This window comes from Bactrocera oleae, chromosome 4 (genome assembly GCF_042242935.1).
Source record: "Bactrocera oleae isolate idBacOlea1 chromosome 4, idBacOlea1, whole genome shotgun sequence".
NCBI classification, from domain to species: Eukaryota; Metazoa; Arthropoda; class Insecta; order Diptera; family Tephritidae; genus Bactrocera; species Bactrocera oleae.
The window spans coordinates 34,483,955-34,505,185 of record NC_091538.1 but is presented as its reverse complement, the minus strand read 5'-3'; the positions used below and the strand labels follow the sequence as shown (position 1 = coordinate 34,505,185).

General features: G+C 35.9%; 1 long non-coding RNA gene and 1 pseudogene across 2 annotated transcripts; both read left to right on the top strand.

Moving 5' to 3' along the window:
• Positions 1-5,999: 5,999 nt before the first annotated feature.
• LOC138857206 (uncharacterized) lies at positions 6,000-19,117 on the top strand. Of its 2 annotated transcripts, none has more exons than XR_011396241.1 (3): positions 6,000-6,921; positions 11,229-13,579; positions 15,897-19,117. It is a non-coding gene; the product is annotated as an uncharacterized lncRNA (long non-coding RNA). The 2 variants fall into 2 exon arrangements; XR_011396242.1 differs by lacking the exon at positions 6,000-6,921 and having other exon boundaries at positions 10,357-13,579; positions 15,897-16,887; positions 16,951-19,117.
• Positions 19,118-19,511: 394 nt separating this feature from the next.
• On the top strand, positions 19,512-20,835 carry LOC138857046 (uncharacterized; annotated as a pseudogene).
• The last annotated feature ends 396 nt before the right edge of the window (positions 20,836-21,231 follow it).

Below are 21,231 nucleotides of genomic sequence, written 5' to 3'. Positions count from 1 at the left end.
TACATTCGAATTTTTCTACAACCGTGATAGCTTTGGAACAAAAAATTCATACTTTGCTGCCGACAAACAAATATATGGACGAAATATTTAGAGACAGTGTACTAGTCGTTCTCAGAGGTAAATAAAGATGGAAGAGATGCTGAACTGGAGCTAGGCTGCATATCATCTAAAAATAGTCTAGTCTAGTATACCAGCACTCTCGATCATGCGCTCTTCTTAATTTTGTAAACATTGAGAAAGCTGCATAATTGTTAATATAGCAAAGTTAAAAAACGAAATGGTTTGAAACGTTCGTTATTCTGAACTTACTAGCTCAGTGCGACCAAACATATTACGCGTAAGCAGATATTGTGCTGCTTTACAGTGCTTGAGGTTTGGCTGTAAGGCTCGCTAAAATTTGGCCCTTTTGCACGCTTTTTGGTAGAAAGAACATTTCTTGCTGCATATTTGTTTGAGTTCTTTCTATATTTTATATACACCGCCAGATTTATTGTTGCATGACTTCGTGAGATGCCCTTTATTCTCATATTTGAGACAGCGATGACTCTTATCGTCCGCGTTGCTTCAGGTTCTCACCAGACGTCCATATTCCAAGCACCTGAAGCACTTTTTAAGATTCGGCCCCTCCCTGATTTGACATTCAACCCATCCTATTTTTTTCGCTTCAATAAGTCGCCTCGCCTATTGTGAACAGACTGATGCCCTTGCATGATGAGGGACAAACATTTTTATGAGGCGATGTCGTTTCGCCACAACCACAGGAACTTCAAAGAATTTGATGACTCTTAAACCGCATCCTCCGTTTCTGTTAATATCGCAACTAACCAGCATGCCATCTTAGAGCCCAACTAATTCTATTTACTTATTTCCGCGGCATAATACTCATGATCACATAACCACCGCAAGAACGTCCAACCAGGTATACCCATGCGTATGTTTTTTATATGTGAACAAATTTGTAATTAATATATTAGGGAACACAGCCCACTTTAGCAGCACTCACCACTTGTACAAATGTAAGTAATTAAAATTCGCAATTTAGTTTAATATACAAATTTTATTATTAAGTTTTGCACAGTAAAATTCCTTATATATAAGTTTATATATGTATATTCGGACCGCTAAATGTAGAGTCGGCGCGGGCAGAATGTTGTTGTCCAAAAAAAAAAAGTCATATGTGGATCCAATAAAAAGTTGACGCATCGAATTGGTTTTAGCGAATGATTGTAGCGCGCTGGATCGCGTTCGTATTGAAAGGAATGTATAAGCGAAAATTGATGTGGCGCTCAGGCCCGTAAACGAAAAGCGAATGTTGATGGTATGTTGTGTTGTCCTGTGTGGTGTGATTTCATCGGGTGGTGAGAACCTGTGAATGTTCTCAAGTGTGGTGTGTTGCATTAGGGTGCGCCAGTTGTTACCGGAGGTAGTGGTGGTACTTAGCTCATTTAAACATCCTGGGCCCCCTAGGCGAATATTTTGCCTAGTTCATATTGACCTGTAGTGTATAAAGCAACTTTGATTTTTAAAATATATTTTTTATGCATTTTGATGCGCATGTAAGTGCTTTACGGTAAGCAATTTTATTGCGCGGGTTTATGAGGTTGTAGTTGCTTTTCGTATTTATTGCATTGTATTTTGTGGTTGTTTCTTTTATAAGTTTATTATTTGTATCGTTTATTTAAAATTTCTTTACCGTCGGCTTATTAAGGTTAGCGATTCCACGTCTGACTTAGATATAGCCAGAATGGGTGCTCCTTTGAAAACATGCTCTGGCGTTAGGGCTGATAAATGCGACCTTTGCTTGTAAGTCTAGGTGCGTCGCTGTATCACATTGGGAGTATGGTGAACCCTTAACTTTAGTTTTGAATTGTTTTATAATTATATGTTAAGTGCGTATGCACTAATTTGGCAAGTAGTAGCGCGCTACATAGCACACGAATTTTGATGTAGGATTTGTGTATCATTATTGGCAAGAGCCATCCTGCGGGGTCGAAATTATTATTGCGGATAATGCGGATGTTTACTCAGTAGGATATGAAAACTAGTCAGATATCGCATTCCATTGGATCCCCATTATTTTTATGTTGTACTGCTCTTTTCAAATTAATTAGTGAAATTAGGTTAGATTAGGTTAGGTTAGGAGGTCGATCCTAAGAAGGATTCCACTTGAACAGCTTAAGACGCCGGTCCGTTGTGATACCTACAAAACTCCTATAATCTGGATCGAAAGACCCTTACAAGTCGACGAAACGCTTTGTGCTTACAACAAACTTGTTAAGACGGCCAATATCCATTTCGGCTAAGTATTCAGGTCCGCCAAATGTGATTGCCGAGATATTTCAATCTCAGCCTAGCGAAAGCCGGACATTGGAGGAGAAAGTGCCGGGATGATTCCACCTCGCCCTCCTCCATGCAACTTTGGCAACTAGCATCGGGTAGTACTCTAAGCCGTACCGCATGAGGGCCCATTGGACAGTGTCCAGTGAGAACTCCTAGCATAGCGGCGAGATGCACTTTGCTCAGGGCGAGAAGTTCCCCCGACCTCCTGCGCTCCACTCTTGACCAGAAGGATCTCGCGGTCGCACAGGAGGTGGTCGTCGACCAGCGTCTGCTGAGTATACGCGAGGTCCATTGATCCAAAGCTAAAACGCAAAACGTTAACGGAGATCCAACTCGATCCCATTTCGATGTGAGCGGGGTAAGAGTGCCCCCCCTGGCTAGCTCATCGGCTTTGCAGTTTCCAGCGATTCCGCTGTGACCAGGCAGTGAGGACAGACACTCCTTGACAAGCTTTGATTGCACGGTTCGCGCGCTCAAAGCTAGTATTATCGCCCTACTATCGGAGTGGATGCTCACTTCTACAAACGAGACTGTACTACGCAGCAGTACTTCTACCGCCACCTTGATAGCAGTCATTTCCGCCTGAAAAACACAACAGTGGTCCGGTAGCCTGAAGCTAAGATTGACGGAGAGCTCCTTGCAGAAAACCCCCCTCCAACCTTCCCCCCTAGCCACGATCCATCCGTGAAAAAGCTCACCGTGCTTCTTCTCCAGCGGCTTCTTCCCATTCACATGTCACTCGTTGGAATATGAGCGGAGAAGGAGCCGCCTCGAGTGGCCTCAGTGACGCAGTGATCTAAATATTCCGGAATGCAGCTGAAGGAGGAAAAAATTTCGGAATGTCCTTGTTCTTAACTCTCTCCTCAATGTTTGGCCTCCAGGAAAGTTTTCTATCGAGGATAAGCCCTAGGTATTTCACATTATCAACAGGTTGAAGAAGTGAACCCCCGAAGGAGGGGAGAGGCACATTTGGGATACCTCCTAGTAAATAAAACCATTTCGGTTTTACTTGGGTTGACGGCTAGGCCGCTTCTATTCGCCCAGCTAGATACCACGTTCAGGTGCCTCTCGGTGAGCTCGTAGACGGTATTCAGGCACTTCCCCTTAACCATAAGAACCACATCATCAGCATAGGCTGTCACCCGACAGCCTTGTGCCTCGAGTTCTATAAGTAGGTCGTTTACCACCAATATCCAGAGCAGTGGGGAGAGTACTCCCCCCTTCGGAGTTCCCCTATTCACTTTTCGGGTTGTCTTGGCGCCACCCCACTCCGCTGCGACAGTTCTGTCACAAAGAAGACTAAAAATAAGGTGCTTGAGGTTCGATTCCACCTCAAACTTTTCGAGGGCTTTAACCACTGCCTCTGGTGGCACGTTATTGAAGGCCCCCTCGATGTCGAGAAAGGTGCCCACAGCAAATTCCTTGTGCTTGAGAGCTATCTCCAGCCATGACACTTCATCATGCAAAGCAGTGTAGACCGATCTCCCTTTGATATAAGTAGACATGCTGCGCCCGTAACAGTTTACCCCTCGGTATTCTGCTCCTAATGTACAGATCTATAAGCCTCTACAATGTTTTCAACAGAAACGAGGATAGGCTGATGGGTTTGAAATCTTTTGCGCCGACGTGAGAGCTTTTGACGGCCTTCGGAATAAAAGTAACCTTAACCTGTCTCCAGACCTTCGGGACATGGCCCCCTAACACAGTTCGTGTAGATGGGGGCCAGCCAGCTGCATGACATCTTAACTGTACGTTGTAGTTGCGCTGGAATAATGCCATCGGGCCCCGGGGACTGAAAGGGTATGAAGGATTTCAACGCCCAGGTAAGGTGACGATCGTCCAGAAGGTCCAGGAAGGCTGTACAGCGCTCCTGCAGCTCCCCCAGTGGCACTTTTTCAGCAGAGTAGAATTTTTTGCAAGAATGCGCCTGAATAGTGAGGACTCATGGGAGCCCTCTACACTACCGCAGAAGGATCTCCACGAAGCCCTCTTGGCTTTCTTCAACTCGGACTTGTAAATGGCCAGTCCGGCCTTGTACAACGCCCAGTCGTCACTAGAGCCACTTTTGCGGGCTTTGTTGAAAAGTCTTCTGCTCGAAAATCTTAGTGAAATTAGTGTACAACAAATTTTCTTTTTGAATATTTAGTAATATATTTGGATGATTTGGTTGAGTTATTTATATTGGTGTTTTTAACACTGGGGTTATCAGAAGGAACTCTGACTTTGTTTTTTTCTGCCAATTCATGGAGTGTTGGAACATTGTAAATTTATTGGTAGTCGTACATCGTACCGACCATTATCTGATCGAGTAGTTGTGACTTTATAGAAGTATTCACAATACTGATCTTTTTAGATTGTTACTGATATGGGGGAGATTTCTTTTTACACCCCACATTTACTGAATTGTAAATTAATGTGTTCTTTTGTATTTTCGTCAACTCGAATTGTTGATGTGGAAACTGATTCAGTAACAAGTCCACTTAGAATCCAACCGAATATAGTATTTTGGGCTAGAAGGGTCGTTGAACTTTTTCCAACACCTTCAAGCATTATATGCGGTATAAGATCGCCGCATTCTAATATATCTATTTGAGCGGGGGTACTGCAGTTGGGATCTGCTAGCTTCAGGTGTGAAACCTTTTGCAAATGCTTGCTATTTGTGCGATAGCTTGGAAGCATATTTGTAAGACTATAGCTGCTGCTTGAATGTGCTTATCCGCTTGGCGGGATATTAGTGTAATGGGGCAGATGTGTGAGTTATGCACTACTCTTCCGCCTATTCCCGTAATTTCAAATTGTTTTGATGGCAGTTTAGCCTATTTTGTGCCCTAGACGCTATGAAGGATCGTTGTGATTCTTGGGCTATTGAGGCTCTAAATTTGTAAAATTCTCCTCGATGTTCGATGGAGATGACTGCTGTGGGTAGTAATATGCTATTTTATATTTCGCTGTGTAGCGTTTGAGTGGTTTGTGCTTTTGAGCAACATGGTGTCATTTGGCAATTTTCGGTATTGTGATTTTCGGGATTTGCAGTACGTGTATTTAGTGTTAATAATACGGTTTTGTATTTACTTGCGTATATTTTTATTATTTATCCCGATTGAAAATTATATTTTCTTAATTTAATTATTAAGAACAGTGCTTTTAACAATACGTTTTATGTCCTTATGTTGAGGTATTTTGGTTCACCCTAATACACGGACTTGTATGTATATATTTCTGTGCCTGTGCAATTGAGAGCTCGTTGAAGAGATTAATACACTTTGTACATAGGTACGCACGAATTGTTTGTGCGTTGGTATGTTTATTTTCTATTTCAATTGAGAGCTCGTTGAAGAGATCAATGTGCTTTTAGTTTTTTTTTGTACGCAATCCTGCATGTTTGTTACAAGGGGTATTGCGGGATATATTCCAATGTGAACTTTGAAATGATGTACAACTACAATTGTATATGTTTTAATATGTACGTATATACAATATATTGTTCAAATTAATAATTTTTGTTTAACCGCCCTTTTTGTATTTTTGGTTTTTAATAAATTATTTAATATGTTTTTTTTAAATTTATTTGTTTATTTATTTTTAAAACCATATCTAAGTTTTTTTTAATAATTTTGTAAAATTCGAATTGACCCAATGTGTATAGAGTATAAGTTAACGACTCAAAAATTTCAAACGAAATTAATATTTTCGCTGCGCCTAGCGCTTTCCCACGCGCACCGGTAGCGCAATAAGTTCAACGGACAGTTCGGACGAATTTGCTGACGCTATGTCTGCACCACAACTTCTACTCACGTTGCAGTAACATGTGCAACTCTTTATTGTCTTCTTTGCTTTTCCTTTAAATAATTTTAAAGTTTCTTTCTAGTTCAGTCGTAAAGTACCACTCAATGAAGCGAGACGCTTCTTAAATAATAAATAAAACTTTATCAAATAATAAAAAATAACTTTTTATTTAATTTTATTTAATTGGCTCGATCGTTGGATAGAGCAAACCGGATCGGAAAATCAATTTTTCTGCAGTATCGAAGGCTCCTCGAGTCACCGGCTAGGACAAAAGAGGGAGAAGCGTCGATATCTACCGGACTTAATTTAATTAAAATTTAAGCGAAATAATTCGATTTAAGAAAAGCAGCAAATCAAATTTAATTAAAATTTAAGTGAAATACTTCGATTCAAGAAAAGCAGCAAATTAAATTTAATTAAAACTTAAGTGAAATACTTCGATTTAAGAAAGCAGCAAATACAATTGAAATATATCAACCTAAGAAAACATTTTACAACAAACAAGTCAAAAACTTACACACTGGTGAAATTTTCTAATAAATAAAAATAAATAAATATTAAACATTCAAAACGTTTAAAAAATACGCAACAAACCAACAAATAGCAGCACAAAAATTCAACAATAACAGTGCCCGTAACCCGAGAAGAAACATCAAAGTTCAGCTTTATTCACAACAACAACGGTACCCACAATCCAGAAGCGGCAACGACGTTCAGCACTATTCAACAGTGACAGCAAAGAGCAGCAGCAGAGTTCGGGAAAAATCAGAACAAAATGAAGTCCATATTATTACTGTAAGCGTATCATTTTTAAAATAAGATAATTCTTTTCTTTGCTTAGGTTAACAACAATAAACTTAGGAAAATTTAGAATAAAATTCAAAATTTTTTTTTTTTTTTTTGTTCCAATTTTTAATAAAACTAATTAACTAATATTTCACACCACGAAAGTAATAAAAATAATTTATAAAAAATAATAGTAGTAAATAAATAAAATAAAATAAGCAAAATGAATCCAAATAACCTTGTAAGGCCACCAGTTATCCAAAATGTAAATCAGCCACCAGCTGCCCCAAATGCCAACCAGTTAAGCCCAGACATGGAAATAGCAATAAGTCAAGTAGTACGCAGAATTTGTTTAGCAGAATGTCAGGCCATAGTCCCAAATTTAGTAAATCCCACGCAAAACATTTTTAGAGACCAGGAAATAGACGAAGCGCATAGAGCTAATCTAGGAGACTTAGACAAGGTCCCAGATGTAGTTAGATGCTTAAGAGAATTTTCTGGAGACCCGAAGGAATTCGCCTCGTGGAAAAAAAGCGTAGATCGCATCATAAAATTGCTCGATGCCACTAAAGACACCCCCAAATATTTCGCAATATTGAACGTAATTAGAAATAAAATAGTAGGTCACGCAGACACTGCATTAGAGTCTTACAACACCCCCCTGAATTGGGAAGCCATTTCAATTTGCTTAGAGACACATTACGCGGATAAACGTGACTTAGGAACCTTAGAATATCAAATGTCAACACTCACCTAAGGCAGTCACACAATCGAACAATTTTATCAGGAAGTGTACGCACATTTAACCCTCATTCTTAACAAAATAGGTTGCATGAAAATAGGCCCGGAAGCCATGCAACTTATGACAGAAACGTATCGTAACAAAGCTTTAGATACTTTCATTAGAGGACTAAGAGGTGACTTACCTCGACTTTTGGGAACAAGAGAACCAACTGACCTTCCACAAGCTTTACATTTATGCCTTAAACTAGAGAACCAAAATTACAGAACTCAACAAATTAATAAAAACACACCTCCACACAATCCTAGACGAAATTAAAATAATGGACAGCCACAATTTTATCCACACTTAGCTCACTTCCCACAAAATCAATATAGGTATACACCCCAAACAAACTATAATCCTAGAAATCAACAGTTTCCCTCCCAATCGCCATATAATCCTTTTAATCCACCGCAACAACAAATTCACAAACAACAAAACAACTACCCACCACTACAACAATTCCTTAGACAACAAAATAATTATCCGATACAACAGCAATATAACTTGCCACCACCAAGACCCTTTCAACCAAAACCCCCTACACCGATGGACGTAGACAGATCCTTGCACACAGCAAGAGTTAACTACGTTAACAGACCACAAAACATGGGACAAGCGATACGTAGACAAGCCCCAATCTCAAACCAACTCCACCAAACCCCGGAAAAATTTTAAAGAATTAACCAAATAGAGAGCACGGCCGTGAACGAACAGCAACATCCTTTTGACGAGTACTACGCACAGATGACTAGTGAAGAAGAAGAACTACAACCCATAAACAAATACCTGGAAGGATACGACGAGGAAGAAAATAAAACACATACAGGTTCAAATAAAAATTATATTCAACCTTCTCTAGTTAAAAACCCAATACCTAATGAAAACCACTTTTACGCAGACTCAGTTGGAGGAAAAATTTCAATAACACACCATACAAATCTTAACCTTTTTGGAACTAAAACAGATCTTAAATTTTTCCTTTTGCCACAGTTGAAATCTTTTAACGGTATACTTGGTAATGATAGTTTGAAATTATTAAACGCAGTTATTTACACCGCAAACAATTACATGTTAGTAAACAATTCTATAAAAGTTAAAATTTTACAACAGGAATCCCAATCTGTCAATATACTTGAACTCCGAATAAATCATTTACCGCAATCACAGGCAGAAAAACTCCAATCTCTTTGCGAAAATCACCCAAATCTTTTCACAGACCCTGACGAAAAACTCACATTTACGACTACAGTAAAAGCAGAAATAAAAACCACAACGGACAACCCAATTTATTCGCGATATTATCCATACCCAATGGCAATGAAGGACGAAGTAGAGAAGCAAATAAATGAATTATTAGACCAAGGCATAATAAGACAATCAAAGTCCCCATATAATTCACCAATATGGGTAGTGCCGAAAAAACTCGATGCCTCGAACGAAAAAAAGTATCGAATGGTAGTAGATTACAGAAAACTGAATTCTGTAACTATTCCCGATAGGTACCCAATCCCAGAAATAAATGAAGTTTTGGCGCAAATGCAAAACCAAAAATTTTTCACGGTCTTAGACCTTAAAAGCGGATTCCACCAAATCCCACTTCTTCAAAAAGATATTCCTAAAACCGCATTTTCGGTAAACAACGGTAAATACGAATTTACTCGGTTACCATTTGGGTTGAAAAACGCCCCTGCAATTTTCCAGAGAGCCTTAGATAACATTTTAAGAGATTTAATTGGCAAATGTTGCTACGTCTACATAGACGACATAATAATCTTTGGCGAAGATGAAGAAACGCACTTAAATAATATAAAAAAGGTGTTTGAAACGCTCGAAAAAGCGAATATGAAAGTTCAAATTAACAAGTGTGAATTTTTCAAAAACGAGGTTGAATATTTAGGCTTTATAGTATCCTCGGAAGGCATAAAAACTAATCCTAAAAAAGTCGAAGCGATTAAGAACTTTTCATATCCGAAAACTTTGAAAGACCTAAGGTCATTCTTAGGCATGTCCGGCTTCTACAGCCGATTCATTAAAGATTACGCCAAACTAGCCAAACCGCTCACCGCTCTTTTAAGAGGGGAGGAGGGACGTATGTCCAAAACTATGTCCGCCAAAACTCCAATAATTCTAAGGCCACAAGCCATTGAAGCATTCAATAAAATTAAAAGCACACTGACATCTTCCGAAGTAATGTTACAATACCCAGATTATAAAAAAGATTTTCACCTTACCACAGATGCATCCAATTTTGCTTTAGGTGCGGTTTTGGAGCAAGACAAAAAACCAATAGTTTTTATATCCAGAACACTGAATAAGGCAGAAGAACACTATGCCACAAATGAAACAGAAATGCTCGCAATAGTATGGGCCCTGAAATCATTGAGAAATTACCTTTATGGTTCAGCAGCTATTAAAATTTACACAGATCACCAACCGTTAACATACGCACTAAGTAACAAAAACACCAATGTCATAAAAACAGAGGACAGCATCCTCGGAAAAATTCAAGAACTATATCCCATTTACTTTTCACAATTTAAAATAAAATATTCCCGAAAAATAATTACAGATTTAGTCAATCAAATTGATCAAGAAAATGAAATTCTTGAAGAGCACGATCGCGCCCATAGAAATGCAAAGGAAAATAAGATACAATTGTTAGAAAAATTCTACTTCCCTCGGATGAGTGCAAAAATCAATAAGATAGTAAAACAATGTAAAGTGTGTAAACTAAGTAAATACGAAAGGCATCCAGAAAATCCTATTTTACAAGCCACACCAATTCCAATGTATCCAGGTCATATTGTCCACATAGACCTTTATCATACAAACAAAAAGGTAATATTAACTGCAATAGACAAATTTTCTAAATATGCAATGACACGTATAGTAAATTCTAGGGCTACACAGGACATTAAAGGGCCATTAAGAGATATGCTAATGTCCTTTGGTATTCCAAAACAAATTGTAATAGATAATGAAAAGTCTCTAAATTCTGCTCCAATAACCCATATGCTACAGAACCAATATAATATAGAAATATTTAGAACTCCACCTTACATGAGTACTGTGAACGGACAGATAGAACGTTTTCATTCGACTTTATCAGAAATTATTCGCTGCGTCAAAGCAGAAAAGGTTCACGACTCATTCAACGATCTGCTGAATAGATCCATTTTCAAATATAATTATTCCATTCACTCGACAATAAATAGGAAACCAGTAGAAGTTTTCTTTGGAAGGACAGTAACAACTGATCCAATGCAATTGAAAAAGGAACGCCAGGAAGTTGAAAAAAATCTGATAGATAAACAAGAAAAGGATTTAGAATTTCATAACCAAAATAGAAAACTATTTAAAGAATTTCAGGAAGGGCAGACTATTTATGCAAAAATTAACAAACGGCTTGGAAACAAGCTCTCCCTCCGCTATCAGGAAGAAATCATTAAAAAAGACCAAGGAAACACAGTTTTAACTATGTCCGGAAAAATAATTCACAAATGCCACATTAAGTCTTAACTATTTCCAGATATTTTACCACCCTCTGCTACGGAGGAAGGAGAGGAGGAATAAACTTGGAACAATACGAACCGATACTTTACGAAATAAAAAGGACCCTTATAGAAGACTTGACAGAACGAGACGAAAGTTACCCTTACCTAACTCACGAAATTAAAATTATTGAAGCCATCATACAAAGACTAAAACCTACTCGAACAAAAAGAGCCATTAATGAACTCGGCACCATATGGAAATGGGTTGCTAGATCACCCGATCACGATGGTTTTCAAATAATTTCCGACAAAATAAATGATGTTCTAAGAAGTAATAATAGGCAAGTAGTTATTAATAGATTAGTGGAAGAAAGAATCAATGAACTAATAAACAGAACTAACAAAATTACAAACATTATTAAATCTAATGAGCAAATAAAAAAAGATTTATCGAAAGAATTAGAAAGAAAACTGAAGGTAATGAAAGAAGAAATAGTAAATGTAGATTATGCAATTCAATGGGCAAAGGCTGGAATTATTAATTCATTCATTTTGTCAGATCTAGAATTAAGAATAACTAAAGAATTTTTTGATGAACAAAATATGATATAATATAATATGTAAACCTTTTAGAAGCCATCGAGTATGGAGATGTTAAAATAGTATCAAATGCATTAACTTTGATTTATATTATTAGCTTGCCAAAAACAAATGAAGAAAATTGTAAAAATTTACTAGTAAAAGCAGTAAGAAAGAACAATTCCATAATCAAGATTCCAAATAATAACATAATAGTATGTAAGAATGATGTATTAGAAATTATAAGCAAATGTAAAACGCTCAACGACGTATCAGTTTGTAAAGAAGGAAACTTTAAAAATGTTTCAAATAGCGCATGTTTGCCAAAATTACTTCATGGACAATCTTCTGCTTGCACAATGACAAACGCACAACATATACCACAAATAGAAGAAATTAACCCAGGTATACTCCTACTAAATGCTTACAACGGGACTATAGAGATAGGAGAAAAGTTAGTTAACCTGGAGGAAACATTTTTAATAGAATTTCACAACGCTACCATTAAAGCCAACCAAACAACTTACGAAAGTAGACAAATTTCTAAGTCTAAATCTTTACCTGCCATAATACAACCAGGGAACGTATCCTTAAATTTTGAAGAGATCCTTTCACTCAAAATGCTGAAGGAATTATACAGTGTGAACACTGAAGAAATAAAGGCTTTGGGAACTAAATACGAGTTTAGTGTTTACAGCCTATCTGGAATCGTAATGCTACTTTTAATTATACTTACGATCAAAATAATCTTCCGAAGACGAACTAAATCATTTCCGGTAACAACAGTTATCGATAAGACCGAAAAGATTCCAGACATAACATCCAGTAAGCAGGATGGAATTTTAAAGACTTCAAACATTAGCCTGATGACAATGACCTCAGCGCACCTCAGTGAGGACACTGAGCTATTTAAAGGGGGAGGAGTTAACGACTCAAAAATTTCAAACGAAATTAATAATTTCGCTGCGCCTAGCGCTTTCCCACGCGCACCGGTAGCGCAATAAGTTCAACGGACAGTTCGGACGAATTTGCTGACGCTATGTCTGCACCACAACTTCTACTCACGTTGCAGTAACATGTGCAACTCTTTATTGTCTTCTTTGCTTTTCCTTTAAATAATTTTAAAGTTTCTTTCTAGTTCAGTCGTAAAGTACCACTCAATGAAGCGAGACGCTTCTTAAATAATAAATAAAACTTTATCAAATAATAAAAAATAACTTTTTATTTAATTTATATAAGCATAGGCAGATTGTATACCGTATGTACATATGTACATATTATATATGGTAAATATACGTATTATTTTCGCGGTACGAATAAAGCGAGAACAGAGAATTGATAATACGCAGGTACAATAGTTTACCGTCTGCACTAGGATATATGATATATATATATATATTATATATATATGGTATATATTGCGCTAAGCAATTATATGTATTAAGAATATATACGAATATACATATTATGATTATATATGTATGTAAGTATACATATGTTTGCACTAAGGTATGTATATGTAAGCTTCGTGCGTATATTCAAGTATGCTGATAAGAAATGCTGATAACTTGACGTGAAATCGACGTGTCGGTGACAGTATAAGATATTCCACGAGCATTGACTCAAGTGATAGAATTTAATAAAATTATATAAAACATAATAGTGTTTATTAAATATAAGTAAGATTGGTAAAAAGTTTGTCAGAATTGTTTATAACAATTCTGAATTTATAAAATATAATTAAACTCAGTGATTGTTGAGAGATCCGTTAAGCAATAGTCTTGATTGTTGATTCTCTTTATTTTAGGTTAGTTGAAAACGTGCTTACTTGTAATCATTTAACATAGTTGTAATTAATAATAATAAAACTCTTTATTTTAGACGAATCTTATCGCTTTGCTAACCCGATTTATTGATAACCTTATATATTATATATATGTTTGTTTGTTTTATTTTATTTTTTTTGTTGAATTTTGTGTATTTGAATATACGATAAAGCGTATTTAAGCGAAAAATTGAATACGCTCACTTTGATTCTGTAGAGTATTTTTGGAGGGTGTATGTACATACTTATGTACGTTGCCGTTGTGCCTTCGGCGTTTTGTTCCTATTCCTGTACTCCAGCTGGCTACCTCCTTGTGCTGTTTTTTTCTATATATGTCTTAAAATCCGCGCCCGGTTATTTGTTTTTATTTATGTTTTGTATTCAGGTATTTTAGTTTTCGTGCCCTGTTGTATTAGTTTGTAAAACCCTTTTTTCTTTTTTTGTTTTGACATGCACTTTTTTTTTATATATATTTATGTATATACATATAGGTATAAGTAAGTATATGAATCTATTTCTACCACTGCACTGCGTTTTGTTGTTAAATATGCTTTAAAAATGTAGAAATGTGTAACTTTTTTTTTGCTTTTGGTGTCACTGCACTTGTTTTCGTACTTTATGCACATATATATATAAACTTCGTCTTGTTTTGTTTATTAAAATCCGAAGGTGCCTTTCGGTAAGGCTCGAAGGACCATGAACAAATTTGTAATTAATATATTAGGGAGCACAGCCCACTTTAGCAGCACTCACCACTTGCACAATTGTAAGTAATTAAAATTCGCAATTTAGTTTAATATACAAATTTTATTATTAAGTTTTGCACAATAAAGTTCCTTATATAAAAGTTTATATATGTATATTCGGACCGCTAAATGTAGAGTCGGCGCGTGCGGAACGTTGTTGTCCAAAAAAAAAAAAGAAATATGTGGATCCAATAAAAAGTTGACGGATCAAATTGGTTTTAGCGAATGATTGTAGCGCGCTGGATCGCGTTCGTATTGAAAGGAATGTATAAGCGAAAGTTGATGTGGCGCTCAGGCCCGTAAACGAAAAGCGAATGTTGATGGTATGTTGTGTTGTCCTGCGTGGTGTGATTTCATCGGGTGGTGAGAACCTGTGAATGTTCTGTGGTGTGTTGCATTAAGGTGCGCCAGTTGTTACCGGAGGGAGTAGTGGTTTTATCCTCAACTAAACATAAGAGTTTAGAGGGTATGTAGTAGAATTTCTTTAAATTCAACTTAACTGAGTTTTAAGCCATAATAGGGGTTTGAGTTGTCAAAACCGTTCGATCCTGTTTCAAAACTTGATAATGGTTATATAGATTTTTTAAATTTCTGGTAGGAGTTCTATGGTAAATGGATTTATCACTTTATTAAGGGAGACATAGGGTTACGGCACGTTTTTTCAATGCTTTCATATATTTTCTTTAGTACAAAAATTAATATAATTTATCAAATCTTTGACAATATGTTATACCCATATTTAAATATAGTTAAAAAGTTTGAATAATTTGTTTAAAAAACACCGAATATATTAGCAACCCTATGCTGTACAACCAGATTTAGCAATTTGCGTACATTTTGAAAGCCGCAGTTTTCATATAAAATCAAACAAAATTGGAATTTACTTTTAGTATATTGTAACGAACACGAATGCCAGATCAACATAACACTATTTGAAGTGATTAGATTAATTTAAACTCTTCAATCAATGCGGTTCCACTGCCTTTTGAGATTTATAGAACAGCTGTTTTTGACACTCAAGAATTCACATTTAATATTTAGTAAAAGAAAACATTTTGTAACCTCGTAATCTATATATATAAAAATGAAACCCGTTTCTCGTTGTCACGCCATAACTGTAGAAGGTTCTTACGGAAAAAAATATTAAGAAAATATCTCAGAAAGATTGAAAAAATTAATTTAATTTTGCATATTTAAAAAATGCGCGTAACGAATGTCATCGTCATTCACAGTCATAGACTATATTGAAAGAGCATTGTTTGTTCGCAAATGTGTTAATTACATTCTATCGCACTAATTTACTAACTTTTGAAAATTACTCGCCACAATTAAACGTACCGACTTTGACGGTAATATTAATAAAACATATAACTAAAAACATTGTTTATCAAAAAGAATTAAAATAAACCTCAGAGCAGAGAAGGGTATAGAAGCACTATGTGGGCGTAACCGTGAGAACTCTATATGTGTATATGCAAAACTAACATTAATTCAAATAAAGCAATTAGTTGCGAGCTAATACTTTAACCTTTAACCACTACCTTGTGTTTCAGTAAACATTAAAGAAAAATCATCAAAACAACTTTATCTTAGGACAATAGAGGCGCACTATCAGTACAACAAACAATAACAACCCAAATAGTTATTTACTAGTAAACAACCAGCATCTCAATAGTATGAGCAGCGATAAGCATAGCCTATATAAGCAACTGGAACAACAGCCTCGGGGTCACTTTATCATTATCGACTGCCGAGTAACAAGTTACCACTTGTAACACTTGTACAATTTAAGTGTAATATATTATATTGAATATTGAAGTACTGAAGAACCAATCTCATTGGCTGACTTAAAATTATATATTTATTTTATTCCTGACGAGAAAATAAATTAACTGGCGCCCAACGCGGTGCAGCAACAAAAAAGGATCATCAATAATATCCTTAGTCAGTCTGCCTGAAAGGGAAGAACCTAGTCCCTGGAAACAAAAAAAGGATTCATTTAAACCATCCAAAAAGTTTACCAGTGCATCATCCCACACAACGTCAATCAAAAGAGATTCACATAAAAATCCTAATACGACAACAAATTGAAAGTAAAGGATCAATATACCATCATAATTTCAGCAATCAACATCAGAATAATTATTCTTATCAACAACAGCCCCCAGTTGAATCAATGGATATCGATTCATCCACCATATTCCGTAGACCAACGAGACAAGGTTACAACAAGAATCAACAATACCACCACGAAATCCGCAGCCTCGACAGAATTATCAAAATCCATTTAAGAAAGTAGCAGGAGCAAGAATCAACGGATCAACCAAATTACACACGATCAACAATCAAATACAGAATATGAACAGGAAGAATATTTTTTATTCTAAGGCATGGGTTACCAACGCTTGTAAGGACCACAGAAGAAGGTAACTCAGTGTATATTTTAATTGATAGTGGTGCAGAAGAAAATTATGTAAATCCAAAATTCCCTCACGCAAAAAGGATGGAGGTAGAAAGTAAAAAACAAGCCGCCTACTTTACACGGTAAATCATTAATTAAATATAAAAAGAAAGTGAATATAATAAGATTCAGTATAAAATTTTTAGAACTCGATACCTTACAAGATTTCGATTTCTTGATAGGAATTAAAGGTTTAAGGCAAATGAAAGCAATGACCCATATGGACAGTTTCTAAAAAAGGGAATGACGAGCAAGGCAACCGAAAAAGACGCATGGTTATTGACTTCCAGAAGTTAAATGCGCAAACAATCGCTGATAGATATCCCATTCCGGACATCACCATGATGCTTCAAATCTTAGGAGAAGCACAGTACTTCACGACGTTAGCTTTGGAATCAGGATTTCATCAAATTAAAATAAAAAAAGAAGACAGGGAAAAAACAGCATTTTCAATAAATAATGCCAAATTTGAATTTCTACGACTACCATTTGGACAGAAAAACGCTCCGTCGATATTTCAAAGATGCGTTGACGACATCCTCAGGCCATTCATAGGAGTATGCGCATACGTGTGTATAGATGATGTCCTAATATATTCAGCTAACCCTGAACAAAGATATCACCAATATAATACACACTGAAAGTCAAAATTGTTTCAAAGACAGACAGAATTTTTAGGACATATAATTAAAAACGGTAGAATTACAGTAGATCCAGGAAAAATAGAAGCTATAGATAGGTACAAAACCCCTACAAATTTGAAAGACTTAAGATCTTTCTTGGGAATGACCTCATAATATAGAAAATTTATAAAAGGATTTGCATACATAACGAAACCATTAACATTCTACCTACGAGGAGAGAATGGTAATATTTCAAAGAATAAAAGTAGCTCAGTACATGTAAAATTAGAACTTAAAGCAGTTGAAACACTAAAAAAAAAACTAAAAGAACAAATAAAATTATTTCAACCAGATTTTGGAAAAGGATTTGATGTGACTACAGACGCAAGCAATCATGCGATTGGAGCTGTATTGTCACAAGGCAAGAAACCTATAGCATTCATTTCACGTACATTAACGCAAACTGAACAAAATTACTCAACAAACGAAAAAGAAATGTTTGCAATCGTTTGGGCACTCAAGAAACTTAGGAATTATCTGTATGGTCTCACTAGTAATACTACTATTTACACCGATCATCAATCCCTAATTTTTTCAATATCAGAGGGCAACCCAAATACAAAATTAAAACGATGTAAAAATTTTATAGAAGAATACTAAGCAAAAATTAAATATATTAAAGGAGATTTAAATGTAGTAGCCGACGCACTCAGCCGTCAAGTAAACGTAACTACGAACGCGAATGTCAGCGCTCCACTGAACCAATTTAAAACACAAATTGTGATAAAAAAAATGTGAACATAATGCATTAGAAAGAGCAACAATTTTTGCAAACCACGACAGATTTTATGTTAATTACGTCACACCACAAGATTTGATAGATACACTAACGAAAATTATCAAACCTAATAACATGACCGCATTTCACACTGCCGCAAAACACGTTTTTGCAAAAACACCCATACCCGAAGGTATAGGCACACAAATAAAAATGGAGATATTTTAAATCGATGGAAAAATGTATCTCTCATGCATAGATATATACTCAAAATACGCATATATGAGAAAATTAACGAGACTCTATTTAATAGCATAGCAGCAAAAGCTCTATTCCAACGGTTATATATTGAACAATCAATGACCGCAGCAAACCATTCAACATCGAACCCTCAAGTTGAACGGCTGCATTCAACCATTCTGGAAATTACTAGAATTCGCATAAAACAAAATAAATCAACCGCGACTGAAGAACTATTCTACGCAATCAAGGAATACAATAGGACAATACATTCCGTCACAAAAAGGAAACCTATCGAATTATTTTTTGAAAGGAGCAAGACTGAAGGAACAAAAGAACTGATCGAAAATAAGCAGGAGTATATGCTATCATATCACAATAAAAAACGAACACAAAAAGAATATAAAACAGGACAAACAGTTTATGTGAAACAAAACCGACGAAATAAAACAAATCCACGCTATTTGAAGAAAACAGTACAAGAGAATCGTGAGGACACAATTTTAACAACGGAGGGGAAGATCGTACACAAGGACAACCTCAGAAACAATGATGAAGATAACGCTAACATTAATCCTAGCAACATCCTTAGATCAGTTTGCTGCAGGCACACACATTTTTCAAAATAACTGGTCAATATGGAGCAAATTCTACAAGGTGTATTTCGATAAAGGTATGTACATATATATATATTGGTATTATATGTACTATTCATTAAATTAAAATGCGTATATAATTCAGACTCGGCCAAATGTTTTGGGAAGTCGATTGCCAGATAAATTCAGATGCATTTTTTAAGAGCAACTTCCGGATGAACCGCCAATCTTTCAATAAATTGTGTATTATGTTGAAAGGCTTGGAAAAGAAAAACACTTAACTACCGAAAGGCAATTACTCAATTAGAAAAATGTATTACAATCGCGTTATATGCTCTTGGCTATTCTGCAGAATACCGAACAATTGGAAATATGTTTGGAATAGGCAAAGCTCCTTCTGCACCATTCTAATTGAGTTCTGCAATGAAGTCTGGCGATGTTTGTGGCCTTTGTATTTGAATAAATTTCCAATGAACGAAGTTCAATTGCGGGAGTATTTAAATGGTTTTGAGTCATTAGGTTTCCCTCAAGTAAGTGTTAGGAGCTATTGCTAAACGTTCGACACTTTATAATGGATTTTTGTTAATTTTTAAGTTTTAGATGGATGTCACATAGAAGTTCGCCCACCAGCAAAATATACTGTTGACTATTATAATTATAAAGGCTGGTATTCCACAGTTCTTCTGGCTTTAGTAGATGCAAGGTAAGTTTTTTCATGAAGTTCGTTCAAACCCTTAACGTATTTCTTTAATGTTATAGATGTTGCTTTATATACATCAACGTTGTTAGTACAGGCCGTTGTAACGACTCTTCCATTTTGGAGTGTTCGTCTTTGAAATGCCAATTGGTACAATCTTCTATACAAGCTTATTTAAAGATATGAGTTGACTAATATCATCAGTTTATGATGATGAACATTTCATGAAACCTTACCCATTTGGTATAAACAAACCATTGGATAAAAAAAATTTAACTATGCATTCTCAAAATGCCGAAGAGAAGTCGATAATGCTTTCGGTCATTTAAAGGCAAGGTTTATGCGAGTTGGCAAAGGCTTGGATAACCACATAATCAACACGAAAACTGTCATAAAAACGTGCTGTGTTTTGCACAACTTTTTGAATGAGTAGAATGATGAAACTAATGAAAGGTGGATGCAGCACAACAAATCAAATATTAAACTCGCCAGTTGCCAGAAAACGTCCCTAACATTTCTGGAAATATTAACCCAAGGGCAGAGGCATTAAGACAAGCGTTATTTTCATATTTCGGTTAGATGTTGCATTCAACTTTGCAATAACCATTCCATCCTTACATACACATATACATTGCTTTTCATACTAAATCCTAATACTCAAACACAAATACTTTTAGAAACTATATATATTTTTATTATAAAAGTATATATACACATATACTAATAATACTGTTTTTTTTTACATTTATGGTAATATTAATACTAATTTTGCGACGAAGAGAGTCGATGAAAGCGTCCTTCATATCGCTAAAATCTTAAGCATATTTTTCTAGGATTTCTCGACGTTTTTCATCGTCTTCCCTCATCGCCTGCGTCGCAATTAAAAAAATTTCGTCATCTCCTCCATCACTGACACTGCTGTCTTCTTTCTTGCTTTTCCAGCGTCGCTAGATGAAGGACGATTTGAAACAATGATGGGCCAGGTGTTGAAGGTGCGCCAGGACTCGAAAGTATTTATTTAATTTTGAGCCTCTACCGGCGTTACTACACGACATATACTCGTAAAATATATAAAAGTACTGTAAATATTCCAAAAACCGCCGTTTCATTAAATTAGTGACATAGAACGAACTAATTTTAGCATAGTATATATTTATTTAAATGATACGGAATTATGGAACCTACTCCAATATAATTACAACTTACCCATAATTCTGTCCTCGACAAAATCGGCGGAACAAAAGTTTTTATAACGCCAACCGCTTGATGGATCGCAGCATTGGGCTTCCACGTCGAAGGCGAGCCGCCTGATACGCCAACGTTCTGTTTCTTTGTTATTTATTACCTACCTGTTTTTATGGTAAATGTATAGTTTAGGTCTCCCAACTAAGGAGACCTCAAAAATTAAATTTTTTTAAATCATCTTATTTTGACGCGAATATTACAAATCGGAAATGAGCGGAAAGTGAATTTTTTCAATAATATAACAAAAA